The following is a 24,988-nucleotide window of genomic DNA, read 5'->3' on the forward strand; positions in this document are numbered from 1 at the left end:
ACTGGGAAATATAAAGGTCCTTGAATAGCTAGTACAATTCTGAAGAAAGAAAAAGTGTTATAATGTCCTTAAATAATAACTAAAATACAGTTGAGAAAGCAAAACAAAGCTCAAACTTACTATGTACATATCAGCTTGTGTAAGTTACGGACCTATTGGACATCTGATCAGGTTTAGCGTCCTTATCATGTGCACCATTCGCAAATGAGCCTAGCCTGAATTGGAGGCACTACCCAGTTTTATTAGTTGGAGGCACTCATCCAGATGGCCATATCTCAAGAACCCTTAAGCCTTGTCATTAGAAGGCAATAAAAAAAAAATGCTTCTCTTCTTTTAGGAGTTGTGCCAAAAACTCAGGCTGCAAGGGGCTCCAAATCATGTAATTCTCAATTATTTCTTTATGGACTTATATTTAAGTAAGTGTACTATGAGGAGACATGTCTGTTCCTCTGATAACCTTTCAATTAATTTACAAACTCTCTTAAGGCATAGATTGGATAGGATTCACTGATTGAAAACTTAAGTAAGAGGAAATAAATTAGGGAATTCTTGTGGGAAATTAAAACCTAAAGTAATTAAAATGTCTCAGTGAGGCTCAACATTTCCACTAAAGAAGTATATCAGCATACCTCAGAGATATTACAGGTTCAGTACCAGACCAGAGCAATAAAGCAAATATTGCCATAAGGCGAGTCAAATGAATTTTTTGGTTCTTAATGCATATAAAAGTTATGTTTGCACTATACTGTAGTATATTAAATATGCTCTACATTATAGCTAAAAAATGTACATATTTTAATTAATAGTACTTTATTGCTAAAAAAATCCTACCCATCATGTAAGTTTCAATAAGTCATCATCTTTTTTTTTGGTGAAGGACCTGACCTTGACGCTAATGGCTGCTGACTGATCAGGGTGGTGGTTGCTGAAGATTGGGGTGGTGGTTGCAGTAATTTCTTAAAATAAGACAACAATGATGTTCGCTCATTGATTGACTCTTCCTTTCCCAAACTATTTCTCTGCAAAATAGATTGCTGTTTAATAGATATTACCCATAGTAGAGCTTCTTTCAAAATTGGAGTCAATTTTCTCAAACCCTGCCTCTGCTTTATCAGCTAAGTTTATGGAATATTCTCAATTTTTTGTTGTCATTTCAATAATCTCCACAGCCTCTTCTCTAGGAGTAGATTCCATCAAAAGAAAGAGAGAAAGAAAGAAAGAAAGAAAGAAAGAAAGAAAGAAAGAAAGAAAGAAAGAAAGAAAGAAAGAAAAACAAAAACCAAAAAAACACTTTTGGGGCATCTGAGTAGCTCAGTCAATTAAGCATCTGACTCTTGAGCTCAGGTCTTGATCTCAGGGTCATGAATTTAAGCCCCATGTTGGGCTCTGCACTGGGCATGGAGCCTACTTAAAAAGGAAAGAAAAATAAAAACGGAAGGAAGGAAGGAAGCAACCCTCATCTACTCAAGTTTGATCATGAGCTTGCAGCAATTCTCAGTCCCATATTTAGACTCCACTTCTAATCCTCATTCCCTTATTATTTCCAACACATCTGCAGTTAACTTCCTCCACTGAAGTCTTGAACTCCTCAAAGTCATCCATGAGGGTTGGAATCAACTTCATCCAAACTCCTGTACATGTTAATATTTTGACCTCTTCCTTTGAGTCATGAATACCCTTAATGGCATCACAAATGGTGAGTCCTTTCCAGATTTTTTTATTTACTTTGCTTAAATCCATCAGAGGAATCACTCTTTATGGCAGTGGTCTTATATTAAATAATAAGCCTTGAAAGTCAAAATTCCTCATTGATTCATGGGCTGCAGAATATATTTTATGTTCACAGGCATGAAGACACCATTAATCTCATTATACATCTCTATCAGAGTTCTTGGATGACCACATACATTGTCAATAAGCAGTGGGTATCTTGAAAGTAATCTTTTCTGATCTATAGATCTCAACAGTGGGCTTAAAATATCCCATAAACCATGCCATAAGCAGACGTGCTATCCTCCAGGCATTGTTTTTCCAGAGCACAGGCAGAGTAGATTTAGCAAAATTCTTAAGGGCTCTAAAATATTCAGAATAGTAAATGAGCACTGGCTTCAACTTAAAGTCACTAGCTGCATTAGCCCCTAACAAGAGAGTCAGCCCGCACTTTAAATCTTTGAAGCCAGGCACTGACTTCTCCTCTCTAGCTATGAAAGTCCTAGGTGGCATCATCTTCCAAAATACAGCTCTTTTGTCTACACTAAAAATCTGTTTAGTGTAGTCACCGTCACAATTTATCTGAGCTATGTCTTCTGAATAACTTGCTACAGCTTCTACAACAGCATTTGCTGCTTCGCCCTGCATTTTTATGTTATGGAGATGTCTTCTGTTCTTAAACATCATGAATCAACCCCAGCTAGCTTTAAACTTCCTTCTACAGCTTCCTCATCTCTCTCAGCCCTCATAGAATTGAAGAGAATTATGGCCTTGCTCTGGATTAGGCTTTGACTTAAGGAAACATGGTTAGTTTGATCTTCTATCCAGACTACTCAAACTTTTTTCCTATCAGCATGAAGGCATTTTCACTTTCTTATCATTCCTGTGTTGACTGGAATGACAGTTTTAATTTCCTTCAAGAGTTTTTCCTTTGCATTCACAGCTTGGTTAACTGTTTGGCACAAGGGGCTTAGCTTTCAGCCTATCTCAGCTTTTGACAAGTCTTCGAAACTAAGCTTAATCATTTCTAGCTTTGGATTTAAAGTGAGAGATGTGAGACTCTTCCTTTCATAGTACCCCAAACAATTACAATAGTCTTATCTACTAATCATAGATCACCATAGTAAATAAAATAATAATTAAAAAGTTTGATATATTGCAGAATTACCAAAATATGATGGGCACAAGGTGAGTGAATGCTGTTAGAAAAATGGCACGATAGACTTGCCTAACACAGGGTTGCCATAAACATTCAATTTGCAAAAAAATGTGTTCCCTGCAAAGCACAATGAAGTGAAGCACAATAAAATGAGGTATACCTCTACAGTCACTCACATTATCTAAATCTTAGAAAATTAGCTATAATGGGATATCCAAGGAAGTGTAAAAATTACTCAACATTAAGAAATTTTACGTATTTTGTCAATTACTAGGCAACTCTCAAGCAAATCATCTCGACTCAAATCAGAAAGTACAGATAGAGTTAAAACAAAGGAAAAGTGACAATATAAAACTATATAATCATATGTAAAGTATGATTATCTTTATTCCCAATAAAGATTTCCTTTTATTTTTCTGCCTTTCAAAATCTTAGGTAGTTGAAGAATTCTTTTTCATTCAAAGTAAATACATTTTTTTTTGCATAAAATAATGGAATTGGCATAAACAGCACCCAAAATGAAGTTTTTTTCCTTATTTTATTTTCATATTATATACATATAGACATTTATAAGCATCAATTGATCAGGGCCATTATTTGTATGCATTTGCCTATTTGCAGTGTAAACTCATTTAACTACTCTAAATGGAATATATTCTTTCTATATGTAAAATCCATTTTGTAAAACCATCATGGATATTTTTTCTGATTTAACTTGTATTTCATTTTTTGCTTGTTCAGTACTTCCTGATAAATACATATTTATTTATTTGGGGTCTTACACACTTTTAAAAATGGAACTCCACTTTCATCTCATCTATCTCTCTCTTTTTTAAGATTATTTATTTATTAGAGAGACAGAACATGAGCAGGGTGAGGGGCAGGGGAGAAGCAGACTCTCTGCTGAGCAGGGAGCCCAATGAGGGGCTTGATCCCAGACTCCCAGGACTCCAGAAGCATGACCTGAGCTGAAGGCACACTTAACCTACTGAGCAACCCAGATGCCCTATTATCTAATCTCTTAAGATAAACTCATATAAATCCCACGTGAAAGATGCCCTTGTGCCCCATTTAATGTTATTCTCGGGGACAGCTTCAAGCAGTGCTAATATAATGCCTAGCCTTCCACCAATAAGTTAGCTTTGCTCTAGGACTGGCTTCCCATGTTTTATTTCCAGGAATCAGGTTTCTGACTAGCTCTTGAGCTCTGATTCCCATTTTCCAATAAGCAGATGCTTTCTTATACTTTAATGCATAAGTTCCTGTCTGAGAAAATTATCAAAAATTATTCTGCCATTTGATCCCATAAATATAACTTAAAAAAAAACAAAAAAAAAAACAGCTGGTGCTTTGGAGCGCCTGGGTGGCTCAGCCAGTTGAGCATCTGACTCTTGGTTTCAGCTCAGGTCATGACCTCAGGGTCCTAAAATGGAGTCCCATGCTCATGGGGATCCCAACTCAGTGGGGAGTCTGCTTTCCTCTCTCTCTCCCTCTGCCCCTCCTCCCACTCCTGACTCTCTCTCTAATAAATAAATAAATCTTTTTTTAAAAGTTGTCAAAAAATTTTTTTAAAAGTTGTCATTTTAACATGTGAGTCATATTTCTTAGGTAAGTAAAAGTAGAGCAAATATTACTTTTCAGGCTACATGCCCTCTTTTTGATTCCTAGAAACATAACTATTATATAACCAAGTTAATATTTATAGGGAAGTAATTGTTAGAATTATCAGTATATGAGATGGCAACAATAAAGATCATGCATGAAATGACAACTTAAGTAACTTGTTTGAGTGTCCCCTGAAGAGCTGGAGTAGTAGGACAAAGAAACAAACAAACAAACAAACAAAACAGAGAAAAGGGAATAGAAGGAAGGAATTGAGTGTGCAATTTCTAAGAAATATAAAACATTTAATTTTTACTGTATACGAATTTCAAGCTCTAGAAACTGCAGTTCTGGGCAAAATCACCAGATTTTGCCAGCCAAGTAACCCAGAAGTGATATTCATACTTCATTTTGGGTTGTTTTTCATTAAATATCTTCAATTTTCATTTTTCAGAATTCACTGTATGCTTTTACATTTCAAAACGAAATATACAACATCGAACACTCATGCCTGCTGGTATCACCAAAAGGAAAACAACCACACGCTCAGTGTCTCCTGATGGAGGAACACAAAGCTAACCCTGAAGTTCCTGGCCAAAAATGGAAACTGAATCTGAGCGATTCTCTAGACGCAAATGACAGCATACAACGTGGAAGGTAAAGAAACATGCTAAGTCATGCCACAATACGATAGTTAGAAAGTCCAGATGGATATTCTACAAGACAAAAATCTAGAGATATTTCAACAAAGTGCAAGGGTAAAAAAAGAGATAGGAAAATTTATAGATTAAAAAAAAAATCAACTAATTGCCATGTGTGAGCTTTATTTAGATCCTGATTTAAACAAATGTTTGAAAAATGACATTTAGGAGGCTACAGGATAGTTATACATTTAATATATACGTAGTGATAACTAAGGATGCTTATTTTTTTAAAAATGTGATCATGCTGTTGTAGTATAGTTGATCCTTGAACAACTTGGGATTTAGGGATGCCAACCTGTCCCATGGTTGAAAATCAATCTAAATATAACTTTTGATTCCCTCAAAACTAATAGCTGACTATTGATCAGAAACCTTAACAATAACATAAACAGTAGCTTAACATATATTTCATAATATGTATTATATAATGTATTCCTATATGTAAGGTAAAGAAGAGAAAATGTTAAGAAAATCATAATCTGAGCAGCCCGGGTGGCTCAATGATTTAGCATCACCTCCAGCCCAGGGCCTGATCCTGGAGACCCTGGGATCGAGTCCCACGTCTGGCTCCCTGCATGAAGCCTGCTTCTCCCTCTGCCTGTGTCTCTGCCTCTCTCTCTGTGTCTCTCATGAATAAATAAATAAAATCTTTTTAAAAAAAGAAAATCATAAGGAAAATACATTACTGTACTGTTTTTATTTTTAAAAATCCACATATAAGTGGACCCATGTAGTTCAAACCCATTTTCTTCAAGGGTCAATTGCATTTTAAAGAAAAATGTTTGTTAGCAATGCATGCTGAAATACCTACAGATGAAATTATATGATGCCTAGAATTTACTTCAAAATAAAAGAGGAACTAGGACGGATTGAAGGGTGATGTATGAGGCAAGGATGCACCTATATGTTAATTACTAACACTTAGTCCAGGCTACCTAGAAGTTCATTATGCTACTCTGCCTGTTTTTGTGTCTGCTCAAAATTCTTCATAGATTTCTTTTTTTTAAGTTGTGGCAAAATCAAGCCTTTTCCAGGCTACTGAACAAAGAAACAAAAATAAAACCACTTTTATCTCAAATTCCTACTATTTCTAAGAATTTTGGCTTTTTATACTTTCCAATTCTGTGAAGGTTTCAACGTAAGGCCTTTGTATTCTCCTGTATTTTAAAAATCTGTTTAGATAAAAGCATCTGCAGCAATTAATTTTCTGTCATCAAGCCATTTCTACTTGTACTGATAATATAATTGAATTTTTTAATTGAAGTATAGATGACATAAAATATTATTTTAGTTTCAGGTGTTACAACATAGTGATTTGACAATTCTGTATACATTGTTACACTCACCATGCTAAGTGTAGTTACCATCTGTCACCATACATAATAATATAATTGGATTTTAAGGCATAGGCCTTTTTGCTAGGTATGTTGAAAACTTATTTTCAACTTATTTTAAGACTCTAGAAATTAAGATTTCTTAGGAGTTTTGGGTGGCAATACTTTAGATAGCATAGCTATTAAAATAAAATAAAGCAAACATGCTAAATTTTAAGATAGCTAAATTTAAGAACATTAATAAATGGTTTGAAAAATGAAGTTATGTTTAATAAAATTCAAAAAATAATCTTGCTCTGTACACTGTCTATAATATGAAATACTAAAAACATGGAGTAATACTTAGCTTGTAATCATTTACTCTTGTGCATGAAGACAGTAATGGAAATATGGGCTTGGTTTTCTCATGTAGACATTAAGGTACTGACTTTTACTGTCACACATATCTATATAATGTTTCTAACATCATTCACTGGTTTAGGAATCTTAGCAATATTTTTAAAAATAATAAATACAATTCACTAATCTAGGCAGAGTTTGACTGATAAGAATCTCTGAAATTTTTCTTCAATATTTTATTCAGAATTTCCTACATGATGCGGAAACAGAAAAGCAATTGAATCAACCAGAGAACTAATAAGATCATAATTAGGGTTTTATAAGGTCAATTTGTAGAAATATTAGCTTTCTTGCTAATCATAGTAGATAGTGTATTCAACATAACATTAAAAAAAAGATGCACAGTAAATTTTAATTACTTACACTGAAAGGTCCTACACTCTACGTCATATTGACAATTTAAATCTCTCCAGTACAACTGTTCAGGACCTTTGCCCTGTTTGAAAACAACTGAGTAAATGCAAGTGATTTTAAATTAAGGATGACTGTGCAATTACTTTAGGGAAGAAAGAATTAGCTTATCCATTAGTGTTATAGGTTGCTGTAAGGAGAAACACTCTGTTCATTCAATTAGCTCTCAACCTCAAGGCAACCAATCATTTCATTTATAACATTGTTGATCAAGCAGCTCTGCATTTTGAAAAAGCTATGCCTTTAGAAAATATAGCCTTGCTAACATATTTCTCTGGGAATGCTTGGATCTATTTGGCACATTAGTTAATTGTCAGGAGACACACATGATTTATTTAATAGCTTTTGATCAAATTCTATGAAAAAGTTCTGATAAAAAGAACACTATAAAATTAATTTTTCTAATTGAAATGACTATAAGCATTCATAAAGATTACTTCAAAATGCAATGGTAACTTTATGATATTGTGTACTGAAATTATTCAATAAAATGATGAGATGGAAACAAAAATAAAAATGCAAATCCCACATCGTCTGCGTTAAACTGAAAAAATATTTCACTTTGAACTATGTAGCAAAAATCATATTTTCAGATAGTTACATCAGAGCATTGCAACTATCAATTATTGTTCAAAATTTATACTTCCACAAGAAAGCATTACATTTTTGGATGAATGCAACTTCAAATAATATAAGAGAGTGACCCTATGCATTTCAATTTTTAAAAAAATGTATACTTAAGTATAGGCATTTTTCTCCCATTAGAGAACTTTCCTTTATGAGTAAAGTATCAGGACTACATTTTCAGAAATGTGTTAATATGCAAACCTCTCCCATAATAGCATTAGCATATAGATATATTGCTATATATGATATTGAATACAAGAAGAAGAATAAGAGTTTTACCTGGTTAATCACCTGTGTTGGTCTAAAGCTGAATAGAACAAATGGATTCACCAGCTATGTCTTGTCTGATAATCATGAGTGGTGGCCGCAGTTTCAAGGGCTAAGGGCAGCCGCAGTTTCAAGGGGGTGGGATTTATCTTCAGTAATGAATACCCAAGGGACTGCTTCCAATCAGGGAATGCTATTGCAGACAATGAAACCATTCTCTATTTGTTGACGGAGGTTTTGTATGTACAATCTGCTGTGGGTGTATTCATGCATCAGTGAAGGAACCAACATATATTTCACTGAAGCTTATGGTATTAAGGATATTTTGAAAGAAAGATTACAGGAAAATAAAACTTATCTTTCATTTCTTTGAAGTTTTTCCATTGTATGTTCATTTCTCCTAATCCCCCCACCCCGGTAGAATGAAAATCATAAAAAAGGCTTAAATCCAAGAAATATAATCTCTCATGTGATGATACCGGAGCCCTCTAGAACACCACTGTGGAGGGATGCACATGGTCTCCGCCTTGAAACTTTTAATTATGGGAGTAGCTCACTATTTTTGGAACTACCTTATTCAACTCAGGACAGTGTCACCTGTGAGACATTTCTTTATACTATGGTTATTGATGCATAATATTTTCAACAAAAGTGTATATAAATTTATACATCTTACGTCTATATTACAAATCAGATAGTTTTGTTTGATTTATCCGGGAGTTGCATTTTCCAGTTTTGTAGTTCTAACTTGTTTTGACACACATTCTTCACCTAGTTCTGTCAATTTCTTTTAAGCATATAGCTTTAATCCAACTTCTCAACACTTGGACCAGGACTGCCTAGCACAGCTGACCATTGGCTAACTTTCCTAACTGGCTTCCCTTTTTCTACACTGCTGACCTGCAGTCTATGCTCCATAGAGCAGACTGGCCAATCCTTTAAAAGAGGAGTCAGATCATATTCATCTCCTGACCCTCCAAATGGCATCCTACTCTAATAAGTGATCTTAAAATCTCTCTAATACCTTCTAACCTCATTTAAAATAAAGTACAAATCTCGTAGATGGCTTAGAGCAGCCTGGTCTCTCAGCCCAGTTCTCTACCTCACTTAACTCTTTTTTCTTCTCTTCCACTTCCCTACTTGCTCCTGGCACTCTGTGGGTACATTGGCCTTCCGGTCATTCCTGGAAGGTGTCAATTGCACACCTGCCTCAGGAACTTGACCTGACTACTGTCCTGGAGTAACCCTCCCCCACATGGATTTTTTTGCATTCAGTTCTCAGTTCAAAAGTCAGCTATATAAACATCGGGGTGCAGGTGTCCCGGCGTTTCATTTATAGCAGCAATGTCCACAATAGCCAAACTGTGGAAGGAGCCTCGGTGTCCATCGAAAGATGAATGGATAAAGAAGATGTGGTCTATGGATACAATGGAATATTACTCAGCCATTAGAAATGACAAATACACCATTTGCTTCAACGTGGGTGGAACTGGAGGCTATTATGCTCAGTGAAATGAGTCAATCGGAGAAGGACAAACATTATCTGGTCTCATTCATTTGGGGAATATAAATAATAGTGAAAGGGAATAGAAGGGAAGGGAGAAGCAATGGGTAGGAAATATCAGAAAGGGAGACAGAACATGAAGACTCCTAACTCTGGGAAACGAACTAGGGGTGGTGGAAGGGGAGGAGGGCAGGGGGTGGGGGTGAATGGGTGATGAGCACTAGGGGGGCACTTGATGGGATGAGCACTGGGTGTTATTCTGTATGTTGGCAAATTGAACACCAATAAAAAATAAATTTATTATTAAAAAAAAAAACAAACAAAAGTCAGCTATACTGTGGGATCTTCTTTGACCACCCATGGAAATCGCAAATACACCTTTCATCATACCCTTCTTACTTTGCTTTATTTATTCTTGATAGCATTTATTTATGTGTTTGTTTACTAGTTATCTCATCCAATAGAATATAAACTCCATGAGAAAGAGGATTTTGTTTTATTTGCTGATGTATCTTAATATCCTAAACAGGGCTTTGCAATGAGTCGGCATTGAAAAAGTATTTCCTTTTTTAAAAAAATAAAGATGTATTGATTTATTTCAGAGAGAGAGAGAGAGTAAGCAGAGGAAGAGGAACAGAGAATCTCAAGGAGACCCCACACTGAGCACACAGCCTATCATGGGGCTCCATCTCACAATCTCGTGATCAGGACCTGAGTCAAAACTGACTGTCTGCCATTTAAATGACTGTGCCCTCCAGGGACCTTGGAAAAAATATTTCTTAAGTGAATGTATGTTTAAGCTTTACTTCCTTCTCCATTTCATACAGTGTTCTAATCAATAAAATCTGATGGAATAAACAAAATATCAATCTACAGTACAGGTATATCTCAGAGATATTGAGGATTTGATTCCAGACCACTGCAATAAAATCAATATCATAATAACATGATTTTTTGATTCCCCAGTGCACATAAAAATTATATTTACATTACATGTTAGTCCATTAGCTGTGCCATAGTGTTACGCTTAAAAAAAGTACATATCTTAATTTAAAAATACTATATTGCTAAAAACTGCTCACCATCATCTCAGCTTTCAGCGAGTTGTAATCACTGACCACAGATCACATAACAAATATAATAATGAAAAAATTGCAACATTGTGAGAATTACTGAAGTATGACACAGAGACACAAAGTTAAGCAAATCCTGATGGGAAAATGGTGTCAATAGTCTTGCTCCACAAAGGGTTGCAACAAACCTTAAACAATGATCTGTAAGTGTAATGAAGCAAAGCATGATAAGACAAGGTATGCCTGTAGTGCCTCCTTATCCATGGTTTCACTTTCTGGTTTCTGAGGTTTTTATTACCCACAGTCAACCTCAGTCCAGAAGCAGATGATCCTCCTTCTGCTGAATTGTCGAAGGTCAGTAGTAGCCTAACACTACATCCCAGGGCTTATTCGTTCACCTCACTTCATCTCATCATGTAGGCATTTTATCATTTCACTTATCAGGAGGTGAGTGAGTACAGTACAATAGGGTATTTGCAAAGACAGATCACATTCATATAACTTTTATAATAGTATGCTGTTATAATTGTTCTATTTCATTACTAGTTATTGTTGCTAATCTCCTGCTGTGTCTATTCATACATTAAAACTTGATCATAGGGATCCTGGAGACCCGGGATCGAATCCCACGTCGGGCTCCTGGTGCATGGAGCCTGCTTCTCCCTCTGCCTGTGTCTCTGCCTCTCTCTCTCTCTGTGTGGGACTATCATAAATAAATAAAAATTAAAAAAAAAACTTGATCATAGGTATGTATGTATAGGAAAAAACACAGTATATATACGGTTCAGTAGTATCTGTACTTTCAAGCATCCACTGGGAGTCTTGGAATGTATGCCCTGTGGATAAGGGGGTGGGGGTTTACTGTAATGGCTTGTGTGGCTTGTAAACCAACCATCAAACATATCCTAAAATCTTAGAACCTGAAGAACTCATAACATTCACCATTCATTCATCTTCTGTTACCAGGCAGGACTGCACTGAACTTATGGATACTTTTTTCTTGATCTCCTATTCAGTTGGCTTAATTGCCTTTATTATAAGAAAATATTCCCTGCATAAGTATTGGTTTCTTTCTACAAACAGTCTCTCAGGAGATTCTGAGAAGCTCTTAACAGGCCTTTTTTATTTAATTTTTTTAATGCAAAGTTTTTTCTGAAGCACTAATTTACTACAGGTCTCAATTTATATCTGTCTCACAATCAAATTATCTCTGTATTCATTTCAGGAAAATCTCTACATTTCTATTAAAAGCTAAATCTAAAATATGAGGTGTCATTTTTGTGAAAAGCACGCAAATAAAAATGTCTCTGTTTAAAGTGAGACTTCACTTTCTCATTCCACCTTCAGTTAATTCTAATGGTTATTTCCAGACAATGTGAGGAAAGTGATGCCACCCACACGTACCTCCCAATTTGTAAAAGACCTCTATCAATTTGTAAAAGTTTTAAAAGTTCTGATAGGTCATATATCAAGATATAGGAGGTGATATGAAAGCTATTGTGTTAGAAGTCAGGGATGTAGAAAGCTTAGGATTGGGATAGTTGCAGAATGGCCCAAATGTTTATATATAGATATTTATATACATACATGTTAGTATATGGAAGTAGCTATAAATTTGGTAAGCCAACCAGAGAGTAAACAATACCAGAATCCTGGTTGTTTTTAAAACAAACTGTTTCCAAATATTTTTGCTTTGTATCACAACAAGGATTTTAGCATATTTGTCCATGTGTCTATGTCTCTATGTCTCTATATCTCTATCTCTCTATATCATCTGTCTATCTATCTATCATCTATCTATCTATCTATCTATCTATCTATCTATCTATCTATCTATCTATCATCTATCTACCTATCTATCATCTATCTATCATCTACTAATCATATATTTAGATAAAGGAGATATATTCAGAATATTTAGCAGCAGGTTTGAGGCAATAACTAATTGGAATGAATGTTGGCCACAATCCTTGGAGCAGGGTCCTGGAGTTTGCTTACTCTGATTTCATGGATTACAGAGACAGAGTCACAGTGTAGGTGCTGAGCTGCATGAGGGCATTCAGAGCTCTTGAGTAGCTCAGATCAAATGTGTTCCTCTCCCGACCACACAGATATTTGATTCCTAGTAAAAGTCTCTTAAACTTACTTAAAATTTTTTTTAACTGTAAATATATAAGTTTAAGTGATGGCTTTCTAATGACTCTTTTTTTACCTAATGACTTTTATCATCGCTAAAGAGGAACTATGTCCTTTATATTTGTTTTGGAATACTTTCTCAGTAACCTTTGAAATAGTGTTCATAAAATTACTATGTTCCAGGCTTTGAAAATAATTTTTTCAGATCAAATGCAAGCTTAAGGTACCATTTAACTATTCTTCAGTAAAGGAATAAATTTGTTCATTTCTGAGTTCTGTGTTGTGCTTCTATTAAATTACTGTCCAACTGGTTCCCATCCACTTTCCAGATTACCTTAATAGAAAATAACATTACTGCCCCAGGTCATTTCTCCTGATATAAATGAATTAGATACATATATTTTCTTATTCTCCTTTAGAGAGGTTTAATCTGGCAGGAGCATTTTCTGAATTTGACACTGGTTAAGGAACATTGTATCCATTAGTGGCCAAGGTATAGTTAGATGTTAATTTAATCATCATACTCCATTTTGTAGGTGGATTATGTTTTCTGTTAGAGAAAATTAAATTCATAAAATATGCCTTCTCCTTGAAAATGGAAAATCTTTTTTGCATGGTTAGCAGCTGTCATTCTAACTTCAGATGTAGTCTGCAGTATGATAGAAAAGACCACGTACTGCATAATTGAGACTGTGTCCCAGAAAAAAACTGCACTCATTTCTCTACCTGGGGGAAGGCTCATTTTATATTTGGCAAGTGAACTTTATTTTTTTGGAGGTCTGAAATCAAGCCATTTTCTCTGAATACTGAGAAATTAAAAATGACAATTTATATTTCACAGTACCTTTACTTTAAAGTGCTTTGAGGATTATAAGTATGTGATTGTGTCTTTAGTTTCTCTTTATGAAAAAAGAATATCAGAATGCTTTCCACATGGTGTTGGGTTTGGTAGAAGCCCTTTGTGTCTAAAGGCTAGAATAAAGCCTATTATCTTAGGGATCTTTTGTGCCCCTTCTGGACTAAGCCACAGGATTAATGATATTATTTAAAATTGGATTTAAAGAGTTATCTGGATGTTAAAAGTATGGTAAAGAGTTCCTTTAGCCCAATTTCTAAACCCACTGTCTTAGAAATCTCCTCTCTACTTTGTTCCTTATTATCCAGTTACCCTCTTCATTTCTAATGCTAGTCTGGCTTCACTGGGTAGAGAGAGGGGACCAGGGTGGGTAGAGGGGGAAGGGGACAAGTGACTTTTGCACTGTGTTGAATTTCAGCTGGCAGAAAGGAGCTGTTATATATGAGAACAGCATACATTTTATTTATTGAGGTCCTAGAGAGACATACTGAGAAAGCCCCAAGGCAGAAGAATGAATTGAAAATGTTGCTTTTGGTCCTCATATTTTAATGTGGGTCCAGGAAAAATCTCACTTTATTTCGCTGATTTTTTTGTTTGAAATATTAAAATAACAATGAAAATTAGGCCTATAAAATGTGTATTTTGATGTCTAAATATGCAAGTGGATTATTTTCTAATTTTATCTTCTGAACAGCTGTGTGTGTGTAGGGTATCTGTGAATTTAAAATAATTAGTATTGTCAGTTTTGACTACTTATCTGAACACTGGAGCAGAGAAAGATTACACAGTTTTATCAATCTGCCTGAAGCTGTTCTTTCCACCTTCCGTGAGGCCATCCTTAGATGCTGTCCTTTCTCATACCCACCCCAAGATCTCAGCATCTGAAGAAATCACATGGACTTTAGGAAAGCGAAGCCCTTCTGGAAGACTTGACTGAGTCCAACCACTTCTCAAAAAGAAAGAAGTTACTAGAATTGGCTTACAGTACTAATGATTCATCCCTAGGGGCTCAAGTAGTGACCACTTTGATCTCTAAAATTAAGGAATCTCCACCAGTGGAATTGTGAGCAGAGAAAGAGAAGAGGATTGATACTGGTTGGCAATGGCCGATGTCAGAGGTGTCACATCAGATGGGACTCCCTGCTTAGGATTCTTTCTACTGGGAGGCAGATTTATAATTTTGTCTTGTAATAGTTTAATATATAATCCCCCAGAACACTATAGTTAACAGCTTCTGGAACAACAGTAATGATTATAGTATTTCCCTTTTCCATCAATTTGGGATAGGATCAGTACACCAGTACAAAAAATACTTAAACTCTGCAAATAAAATATAAAATATGCAGTTCATAATAGGAATGTATTGAATACTTGGAAAAGCATGCAGTGTGCTTTTGTGGAAAATGCAACAGCTTTGATATCAATGTTCAAATTTTAATTCTGCTGTTAACTAACCTTGTTACCTTTGGAAATTTGTTTATCCTTTTAGAAACTCCATTTGTGTACATAAAATAGGAATTCAACTTGCAGGGTTCTGTGAACACCAAATGAGATTATGCTTAAAAATCATATATCACAACTCCTGACATATCAAGCTGCCTAATAAATGACAGTAACTCCTTAATTTATGCTCTAATATACTCATTTCATCATAACAAAACCTTATGATCTTATATGTTTCTAAGGGTGTACATGTTCCATCTGTAAAATGCCTAGCTTTCCATTATAATACTCTCATTAAGGCAGACAAATCATCACTTATAGGGGTTTAGCATCCTGTGTATTAAGGATCTGGTGTATTAATACGGTAAGTGAATTCTATACTTGCTTGCTATTAAAAGTAGGCTTGTGGGGTGCCTGGGTGGTGCAGTTAAGTGACTGACTTTTGGTTTCAGCTTAGGTGGTGATTCCAGGTTGGTGAAATTGAGCCCTGTGTGGGTCTCAGGCTTAGAGTGGGGCCTGCTTGGGGATTCTCTCTCTTTCCCTCTGCCCTTCTCACTTGTGCTCTCTCTTGTTCTCTTACTCTAAAATAAATGAATACATCTTTAAAAAAATAAAACAAAAGCAGGATTTCTAAGCAACAGCCATATGATCCATCCTTGTGGCTCCACTTACAATAAACAATGGAAGTAAGCACTATGGATATTATATCCTGATATTGTAAAATAGGCCTCAAATCTGATAGGAAAATATAGTTTCTAAACATGACCTTGGTAGAGAGGTAAACAGTTTTATTTTGAGTAGTATGTGGTATAAGTTACACCCTCACCTAGCATAGGGCTGGAAAAATCTTCACACATTCCTTTTTAGAATATCGAGTGAGCCCAGAGGGAGGTTTGCACCAGCAGCTTAATAGACTAAATCATTTTTTAAATAGTTTTCTTAGTCACATAAAATTCTAACTATAAAATAATTAGAATATTATTACATAACTCAGAAAATTTTCATGCATTTATTTAAATGTGAAGTTAATTTTTATCCAACTGTTAAAAAGTAAAATTACAGTTATTAGACTATTTTAAAGCTAATTTCTTACACACAGTTGTCCCTTACTTTTCTAAGCATTGACAGGAAAAAAAGAAAAACTAGCATATTTTTATCTGCTGTCTCAGATAATAAATGATTAAAGACTTAGAAGCATTTTAAGTACCACTTAAAATAATGAAATTGGCTCTACTTACCACCACGTTGAACAATAATTTAATTTACTCTATTATTAACTCAGAGCAAATTTAAATTTAATGCAAATAACAAATTTACTTTCTTCGATATCCAAATACACTAAAAAATACTTCTAACTCCAAACACAGCTCCAAACATATGGGTGTGTGTGTGTATTACACTTGAAGGGATCTCATAAAAAAACAACTCCGAAAGCTAAAAAATATTAAATATTTCACTAAGAACACATTCTACTATTGCACCTACTGTGTGGGGATATTTACCCAAAAACATCTAGCAATGGTAATTAATTTTGGAGGCTTACGGTATTAGGTTCCTGCTGAAAAAAAAAAAAATGTCACGGTACAAGCTAGATTAGGCAACTGCTATCATAAACATCTCTCAAATCTCAGTGGATTAATATAAAAAATGTTTGTTTCTTGTATCTATCACAGTCAAGGGTGAGTTAGATGGCTCTCCTCCAAGCAATGATTCAGAGTTCCCTCCTGTGATCTTATCATTTTATAATTTCAAGATAACCCTGGCACCATCAACATTCTAGAAGGCAGAAAGAGTGCAGAATCTCCCACATTTGATACCTAACTACCTCAGCCTAGAAATGGATATCTATCACTTTCACTCATATTCTATTGACAAGAAACAGATTCAATTCTCTGACCTACCTACAAAGGAGAGAGAACTTGAGAGAATATAGCTCCCCATTGCTCAGCCACTTCCAAGAGCTTATTCTATACTATGCGAGGGAACATGAAACTTTGGCAGTCAGCTGTCTCTGCCACCACCATCAGCCCTCCAAGCATAGATTTCAAACTGTTGGAAAGACAGTAGGGATGCTGACATATGGTAGGTGGCTGCAAAGTGGAGAAAATATCATTTCTCTATGCCCTAGAATCCAAGAACAGTTTCTAAAAATGATTTTTCAGAAAAAGTACATAAAATAATTCTCTTTTTTTCAACTTAACATAATTGAGAGATGAGCAATTTTTATAAGTCATCTAAGCTATTAATTAATTAATTAATTAATTAATTAATTTCTAAGTAGGCTTCACACCCAGCATGGGCCCAATGCAAGACTTGAACTCACAACCTTGATCTCAACCGGAGCTGAGATCAAGAGTTGGATCTTTTTAAAGATTGATTGATTGATTGATTGATTGATTGATTTGAAAGAGTGAGAGAAAGCTAGCAGAGAGGGAGAAACAGGTTCCCCACTGAACAGAGCGCCTCATGCAGGGCTTGATCCCAGGACTCTGAAATCATGAGCTGAGCAGATGCTTAATCGTCCAAGACACCCAGACGCCTAAGATTTAGATGTTTAATCAATTGAGCCACCCAGACACCCCTAGGACATATTTTCATTTCTTTTGGAGAAGCAGGGTCTATTAGAGGGTATTGTGACCAACATTTTTGACAGGAGTTGAGCAAAATGTTTTAGAGAGCTACTTTGCCATATAAGCTTTGATTACTGCTATCAGTATAGATGGTCAGAAGACAGGAAAAGTTTACTCTCCCCCTTCGGTCTTTAATAATCATTGAAAATTCCCATTATCTGGTTGTGGAAGTTATCCTCCTCATTATTTAACTGGTCAGTTTGAAGGAGACATTAACAGGAAATGGAATACAAGGTGAAGATTTTCTTCTAACAGAATGGATTGGTATGGAGGAAAAGCCCTCCCAATGAAAAAACAAACAAACAAAACAGTAAAAAAAAAAAAACAAAACAAAAACAAAACAAAACAAAACAAAACAAAACAAAAAAACCCCAAATATTGTTTATAAAATAAAAATTTAAAAAGTCAAGTGCATAGCTGAGTTCACATTACATGTATTTTTTTAAAAAGTAAGATAAATCCATACAAGCCACAGATGAAGTGGGTGAAGCTTCTAAGGCTAAAGAATCAGTGGGCCAAGAGACCAAAATAAAGAATAAAGAAAATAACACTAAAAAAATTAACAAAATATGTATTAGGAAATATAAAAGACAATAGTGAAAAAACTAAGCTGGATGTAATGACAGTAGAAATAAATCCAAAAATATCAATAATCTCTGTAAATATGAATGGACTACACCTGTCAGTTATGAGAGAGATTGTTAGATTGAATACATAATATCCAGGTAAAACTAAAGGATGAGAAAGGTTGATAGTAAGGGCACAATGATAAGTCAGGTGAATACTAACAAAGGAAAACTGGACTGACTGATTTGTGTAAGGAAATAGACTTTAGGACAAAAAAGTAAAATGGGTATTAAAAGGGATATTATGGGGCACCTGGGTGTGTCAGTGGTTAAGCATATGCCTTTGGCTCAGGTCGTGATCCCAGGGTTCTGAGATCAAGTCCTGCATCTGCCCCTCCACAAGGAGCCTGCTTCTCCCTCTGCCTATGGCTCTGCCTCTCTCATGAATAAATATTAATTAATTAATTAATTAATTAAAAGGGTTATTACATAATCATAAAAAGTTCAACCTCACTAAGAAATATAATAACTACAATCTAGATTGTAGTTATCAATCACAATATTTATAGGCAGAATTGTTAGAACTGTAAGAAAATATTGGAAAATTCTTCTTTAGCTAAGTAACATCCACCTCTCAATAATGATAGACACTGCAGTTAAAAATGCATAAGGAAAATTAGAACAGCACAATTAACAAGCTTATGAAACAGACATAACTGGAAAAAAAGAAAAGCATATTCTCTTAAACTATTCACAAACAAAATATCATTATGTAAATATGCCTATTTACATAATATGCTTCTGATTAAATAATAGTAAATTATTGCATTATGTTAAAAAGAAAACCACAGTCCCAAAGGTTGAGTCCCTTGCCCCCAGGACAGCAAATCAAGGCTTAATTGTAGTTTTAACCTCTCCTAGAGTGGAATTTTAAGCCAATGATTCTGGATTTGTCTGGTAAGTACCAATGAGGTAATCTTTTACTTGGACCCTCTACATCCCCAAAGGAAGATGGGGCACTCTGCATAAAAGCCCCCATACCACTCCCATTAATAATGGAAAGTAACCTTGCCTAAAATAATCCTTTCCTTTCCATTTACTGATAACCCCTTGCCCATCCTCCTTCCTAACCAAAATTTCTATTTTTTACAACTTCTCAGAGGTCCCCTCTACTTGCCAGATGGTATGCTTCCAAATACATAAGTCACTAATAAGGTGAATTAGATCTTCAAATTTACTCAGCTGAATTTTGTTTTTAACACATATTAAATGTAGTAAATGTAGAAAAATATATTTCCATGAATGCAAATATTAGAAATGAAGGTTATCTAAAAATTGGTGATATAAAAATCCAAGTCAAGAAATTATAGAAGAAACAAAATAGACCTGAAGTGGTAGAAAAAAAGATAATAATAACAAATGAGTGTGAGATTAATGAAATAGAATTTACAACAGAGGATTAACAAAGCCAAAGTTGGCTCTTTAAAGAGACTCAAAAAGTAGTCAAATATGGAAGATTTTTTTCAAAGGAAAAGAAAAAGAGAATGCAGAGATAATATTAGAATTCTTAAAATGAAATATAAATTAGTGATATATATTTATGTATGTATTAAATTTGCTAGATATTCAATCTACAAAAACAATCTACTACATTCAAGGAAAAAAATTGAAAACATAAACTTCACAATATATGATTCATAATAGCAACAAAAAAATAAAGTACCTAGAGAAAAATCAGTCATACGATCAGAGAAACAACCTGGACAAGAGTATAATATTTTACTAAAATTTATGGAAGAAAATAAACATATATAAAGAATTCAAAATTAATGGAGATATTCTATGTTCATGGTGAAAAACAACCAAGTTCATAACAATGTTAATTCTTTACCAATTCTCTCTGTAAAGGTAATGCAATTCTTTTTTTCTTTTTTTTTTTTTAATTTTAATTCATTTATTCGACAGAGAAAGAGAGAGCACAAGCAGGGGGAGAGGCACGCAGAGGGAGAGGGAGAAGCAAGCTCTATCCCAGGACCCTGAGACCATGACCTGAGCCAAAGGCTTAATCGACTGAGCCACCCAGGTGCCACACGGTAATGTGATTCTAATAGAAATCTTGATAGGGGTTTGATTGGCATTTGACAGGATGACTTTAAAAACACATTTAAAAAGATCAAAGAGCTCAAAAGAGATAAGATACTTTTAAAAAAGAAAAACCTAAAAAAAAAAATAAATAAAAAAAAAATAAAAAAAATAAAAAAAAATAAAAAAAAATAAAAAAAAAAAGAAAAACCTAGTGGGTGTACTTGTCCTATGGTAGCAAGACTTATGAAGTTTTATTGAATAAGACCATATTAGACAAAAGAGACAAATAGACCAATAGGAGAGAAATAAGAATCCCATGAATTGGCTCTGACATATATAGAAACTTTATAAATGACAAGATTCACATTGTAAATACCCACCTCCTCCAAAAAAAAAAAAAAAAAGAAACAAAGAAAGAATGAAAAAAGAAAAAAATTTTGAAAGCTTTTAGAATAAAGGAAAGTAGACCATTTACGAAAACATGGGGTGAAGAGAAGGATTTCTTAAACGACGAACGAAGTAAAAATGCTAAAGAAAATGATTAGTAAATTCGTTAAAACTAAAAATGTCTGGGTAGCAACAGACACAACAAAAAATGAAAAAAACCGGGGCAGTCTGGGGGAAGATACTTGGAATGCAAAAAATTACTGAAGATTAGTATTCAAAATAGGCTTTTGAAGCTACAAATCAAACATGAAAAGAAAACAATGAAGTAGAAAAACAGAGAAAGATATAAAAGGTGATTCACAGAAGAGGAAACACGAATGGCCAATAAACACATGAAAAAATGCTCAGCCTCATGAGAAATCAGTGAGATGCAAATTAGTCACAAAGAGATGACATTCCTCAGCCCTCAGACTGGGAAAAATCTAAATAGTCCAACAATAACAAATGTTATAGTGGGGATATGGAGCAACAGGATTTTTTCTTACTGATGAGGAAATATAAATAGTTTTAACCAGGCTGGAGAGCAGCTGGTCATAATCTGGTAGATTTTATATATATATATATAAATATATATATATATATATATATATATATATATATATATATCCCAGAAATTTCATCCCTAGACACATGTACAACACATTCAGGGGACTTATACCACAGTGATCATTGTAGTATTGTGAGTCTTAGCAAATCAGAAAAATGAAATGTTATCAATAGGGGAAGGGGCAGATAAATCGTGGTATGTCCACCAAAAGTAATACAAACATCAGTGAAAAATGAGTCAATATGACTTATTTATGACTTAATATATACTCTTGGATGGGGCTCACAAATATTATGTTAAGAAGGAAACAGTGAATTGTTAAGGGATTTACCAGTAAGCTATGATTCATAGGAAGTGATGGTTTAGGATACATACATATATGGTAAAGGTCCAAGAAATGCTTGAGAATGATGAAAAGTAAATCCATGATAGGGATAACTCTATGGCGGAGGCTGGGGAATGTTTTGGGAGGATGTTCACAGGAGACCTCAACTGTGTTTCTAACATGGGTATTAAGTACATAGTTGGTTATGTTATTGTCATTTGTGCCTTTTGTATGTCAGAATGATTTAATGACTTTCTTCTCAAATGGATTGAGATTGTGAAATGAACAATAAAAAATCTAGTCTGATACTTTTATATATTCCTGTCTGTATGTTGAGTGGTCATGGAGGGTCAGAGGAAGGAAATAACTTGATCAATACTATCTAACTAGGTAATACAGATTCAAGACTAAAAATCATATATCTGACTCAAACTGCAGTGCTTTCATAATTCATTTTTTAAAATATTTATTTATTTATTTATTTATTTATTTATTTATTTATTTATTTATTCATGATAGACGTGGAGAGATAGAGAGAGGCAGAGACACAGGAGGAGGGAGAAGCAGGCTCCATTCAAGGAGCCCAACGTGGGACTCGATCCGGGACTCCAGGATTGCACCCTGGGCCAAAGGCAGGCGCTAAACCGCTGAGCCACCCATGGATCCCCTCATAATTCTTATTGTTAAGCAACATTAGAAAATAAAATGTTTAGCTCCTTTTTGTAATTAGGAGAATTAATTCTGAGAAAGTTTAATTGACTGCTTTAGGATGACAGAATCAGAAAATAGAACAGTGTCTTTTCCTGTCCTAACATAATCAATAAACATGTTATGTTCTTCAACAAAAGTGGCATAAGTGGCTATGAATTTTAAATTGGGTTAAAGATAAGGATGATATATCTGGATTTCCAGATGTAAAAGTTTCCACTAGCTGCTTCTGATATATTATTTCCCTCTGCCAATGTGAGAAAGGGCTTAGGGGGAAATATTTCTACCCATGAGATTGAACAATCACTTCACCTTCAGTTCAGAGGAGCTATAAAAATATTTCAGTTGTTGTTTATGTGCTAGTGCCATGCACATATAAAGTAGATTAGTTGTATTCATGTGAGGTCTGTGTATTTGTGTGCTTGCCTTTATATAGATTTTCTAAGTTGATGGCAGAGAAGGGCATTAGCTTTAAATATTCAATTTAAGGGGGCTTAGGGAGTATTGGGAGAGAGGATGGCAGATTTAGAGTACTGAGCAAAATCTACCTGTCAAGGCAGGAGTCTGGAGTGCCAAAGACGGTATAGTATGACCCACAGATAAATGAGAAAATGGGCTCCCATTGTAGATTAGTATATAATAGTTGGTGCCAGTAGTCCAGGGGTTCATCTACTATTTAAACCATCAGGCAATGTCCAGGTGAGAGAATGGAACATTTTAAGAGCTGAGCAGCTTCACTGAAATACCTTCCACTTTGATAATCTTTGTGATGTAGAATAGCTATTTTGCATCTTCTTACAAATCCTACAAACCTATTCAGATTTATCTTTACATCTGAGTGGTCTTCTTTCCACTGTATCTTCTTTCCATTGGCTGCCAGGGGTTGGGGCAGATGAGAAAAATAGGGAGATGTTGGTCAAATGAAGAAGTTCTGAAGATCTAACATATGTCATGGTGGTTCTTTTTAATAATATGGTGTTATATACTCAAAATATGCTAATAGAGTAGATCTTAAATGTTCTCATCACAAAGGGAAAAAGATAACTACGTGATGGATATGTTAAATAATTTTATTATGGTGACTATTTCACTACATATATATAATCATTGTGTCATACACCTTAAATTTGCACAATTTTATTTGTTGATTGTACCTCAATAAATATGGAATAAAATCAACTTGCCTTTAGGTGCCTACTGGTCTATGGAGAAAAGCTACATGGCCTTAGCCTGGTAGAGAAAATGAAGAATAGTAATATCCAAAGACCATACAAACAGTTATTGTAACAAAATCTCTAGTAAAATAGATGGGAGGGGGTTCTATTCAAGGGAGAACACCCCATAACTTTTAAAAACACTGGTAATTCATATGTAACAGGTGGTGTAAATAGAAAGAAATACCTCTCCAAGTGGAGGTCCCCCTTTATTGGGTACCTGACAAGGGTATGTCTTAGGGTCATATGGTAGAGTCGATGTCAGTAATAGGGCAGGCACTAGGAGTATCCTGGAGGAAGGGCGCTTCTCACTGATCTCCTAACTTGACAGAGAAAAGACTCAGAAAAAAAAACATCCTCTTTTAGTTGCTGCCTCTTAGCTTGAGCCCCACTCAAAAAACAGAGGAAGCCCTCATTTGGAAAGCAATTTGCTCTGTCCATTCAAGATTTAAACCAATTATTCAGGGCCATCCTCAAAAGGTCAATTTTTGGTATTTTAAAAAAAAAAAAGTCAAAGTCTAGTTAAATTCAAGGAATGAGTCAAGTAAAGATGAACTGGAAAAACTTCTAATAGCCATATTAATTGGCTGAAGGCCAAATGCACCCAGCTGGGCCCCAGCTAAAGTTACAGATGGTTTTATTTCAAAACAACCACCGAAAATCTCTTTAGGTCCACCACTAGCAGACAGACTCACTCCAGGGGCCTCTGAGGATTCTACATTACACCAACCAATTGTCACCACCACAGTACTGTTAACAAAAGAGGGAGATTTCGCAAGATATAGCCCAAAGTTACTAAAACCGATTCAATATTCCTCTTTTTTCTTTACTTGACCTTTACATTTCTGACAATCTAAAGATCCTAAAATCTCTAACTATGACAATGAATTTATCCATTTCTCATGGTGATTTTTATTGGTTCTTACTCTATTATGTGTTTGGGGTATATGTTTTCAAATGCATACAGATTCAGAATCATCATATAGCCCTGGTGAATTATTTCTTTTGCCATAGTTATTTTTATTTCTAATATTTTTATAATAATAGTATTTTGATGATGATTATTATTATTATAAATTTGATTTATTTTTCCAGTTTAGTCTTTCTGTGATCTATCCTTTTTCCATCTTCTCCTTGGAACACCTACTGCAAAAACCTCACTAGCAAATATATGATGGTTTTACTAAGATGACATATATGAGTGTTATTGGAACTATTAAAAGAACTTAAATCTGTAATTC

General features: G+C 34.7%; 1 protein-coding gene across 2 annotated transcripts in view; it reads right to left on the reverse strand.

Annotated features, from left to right (window-relative positions):
• Positions 1–8,343, reverse strand: part of DLC1 (DLC1 Rho GTPase activating protein) — a 493,459-nt gene extending 485,116 nt beyond the window's left edge. The window contains exon 1 of one of the 2 annotated variants that reach the window (XM_025475287.3): positions 8,226–8,343. The gene's annotated coding sequence lies outside the window, so the exon portion shown is untranslated. The remainder of the gene's footprint in view (positions 1–8,225) is intronic. The other variant, XM_049094618.1, reaches the window with a different exon arrangement.
• Positions 8,344–24,988: the final 16,645 nt, after the last annotated feature.

This window comes from Canis lupus, chromosome 16 (assembly GCF_003254725.2).
Source record: "Canis lupus dingo isolate Sandy chromosome 16, ASM325472v2, whole genome shotgun sequence".
Lineage (NCBI taxonomy): Eukaryota > Metazoa > Chordata > Mammalia > Carnivora > Canidae > Canis > Canis lupus.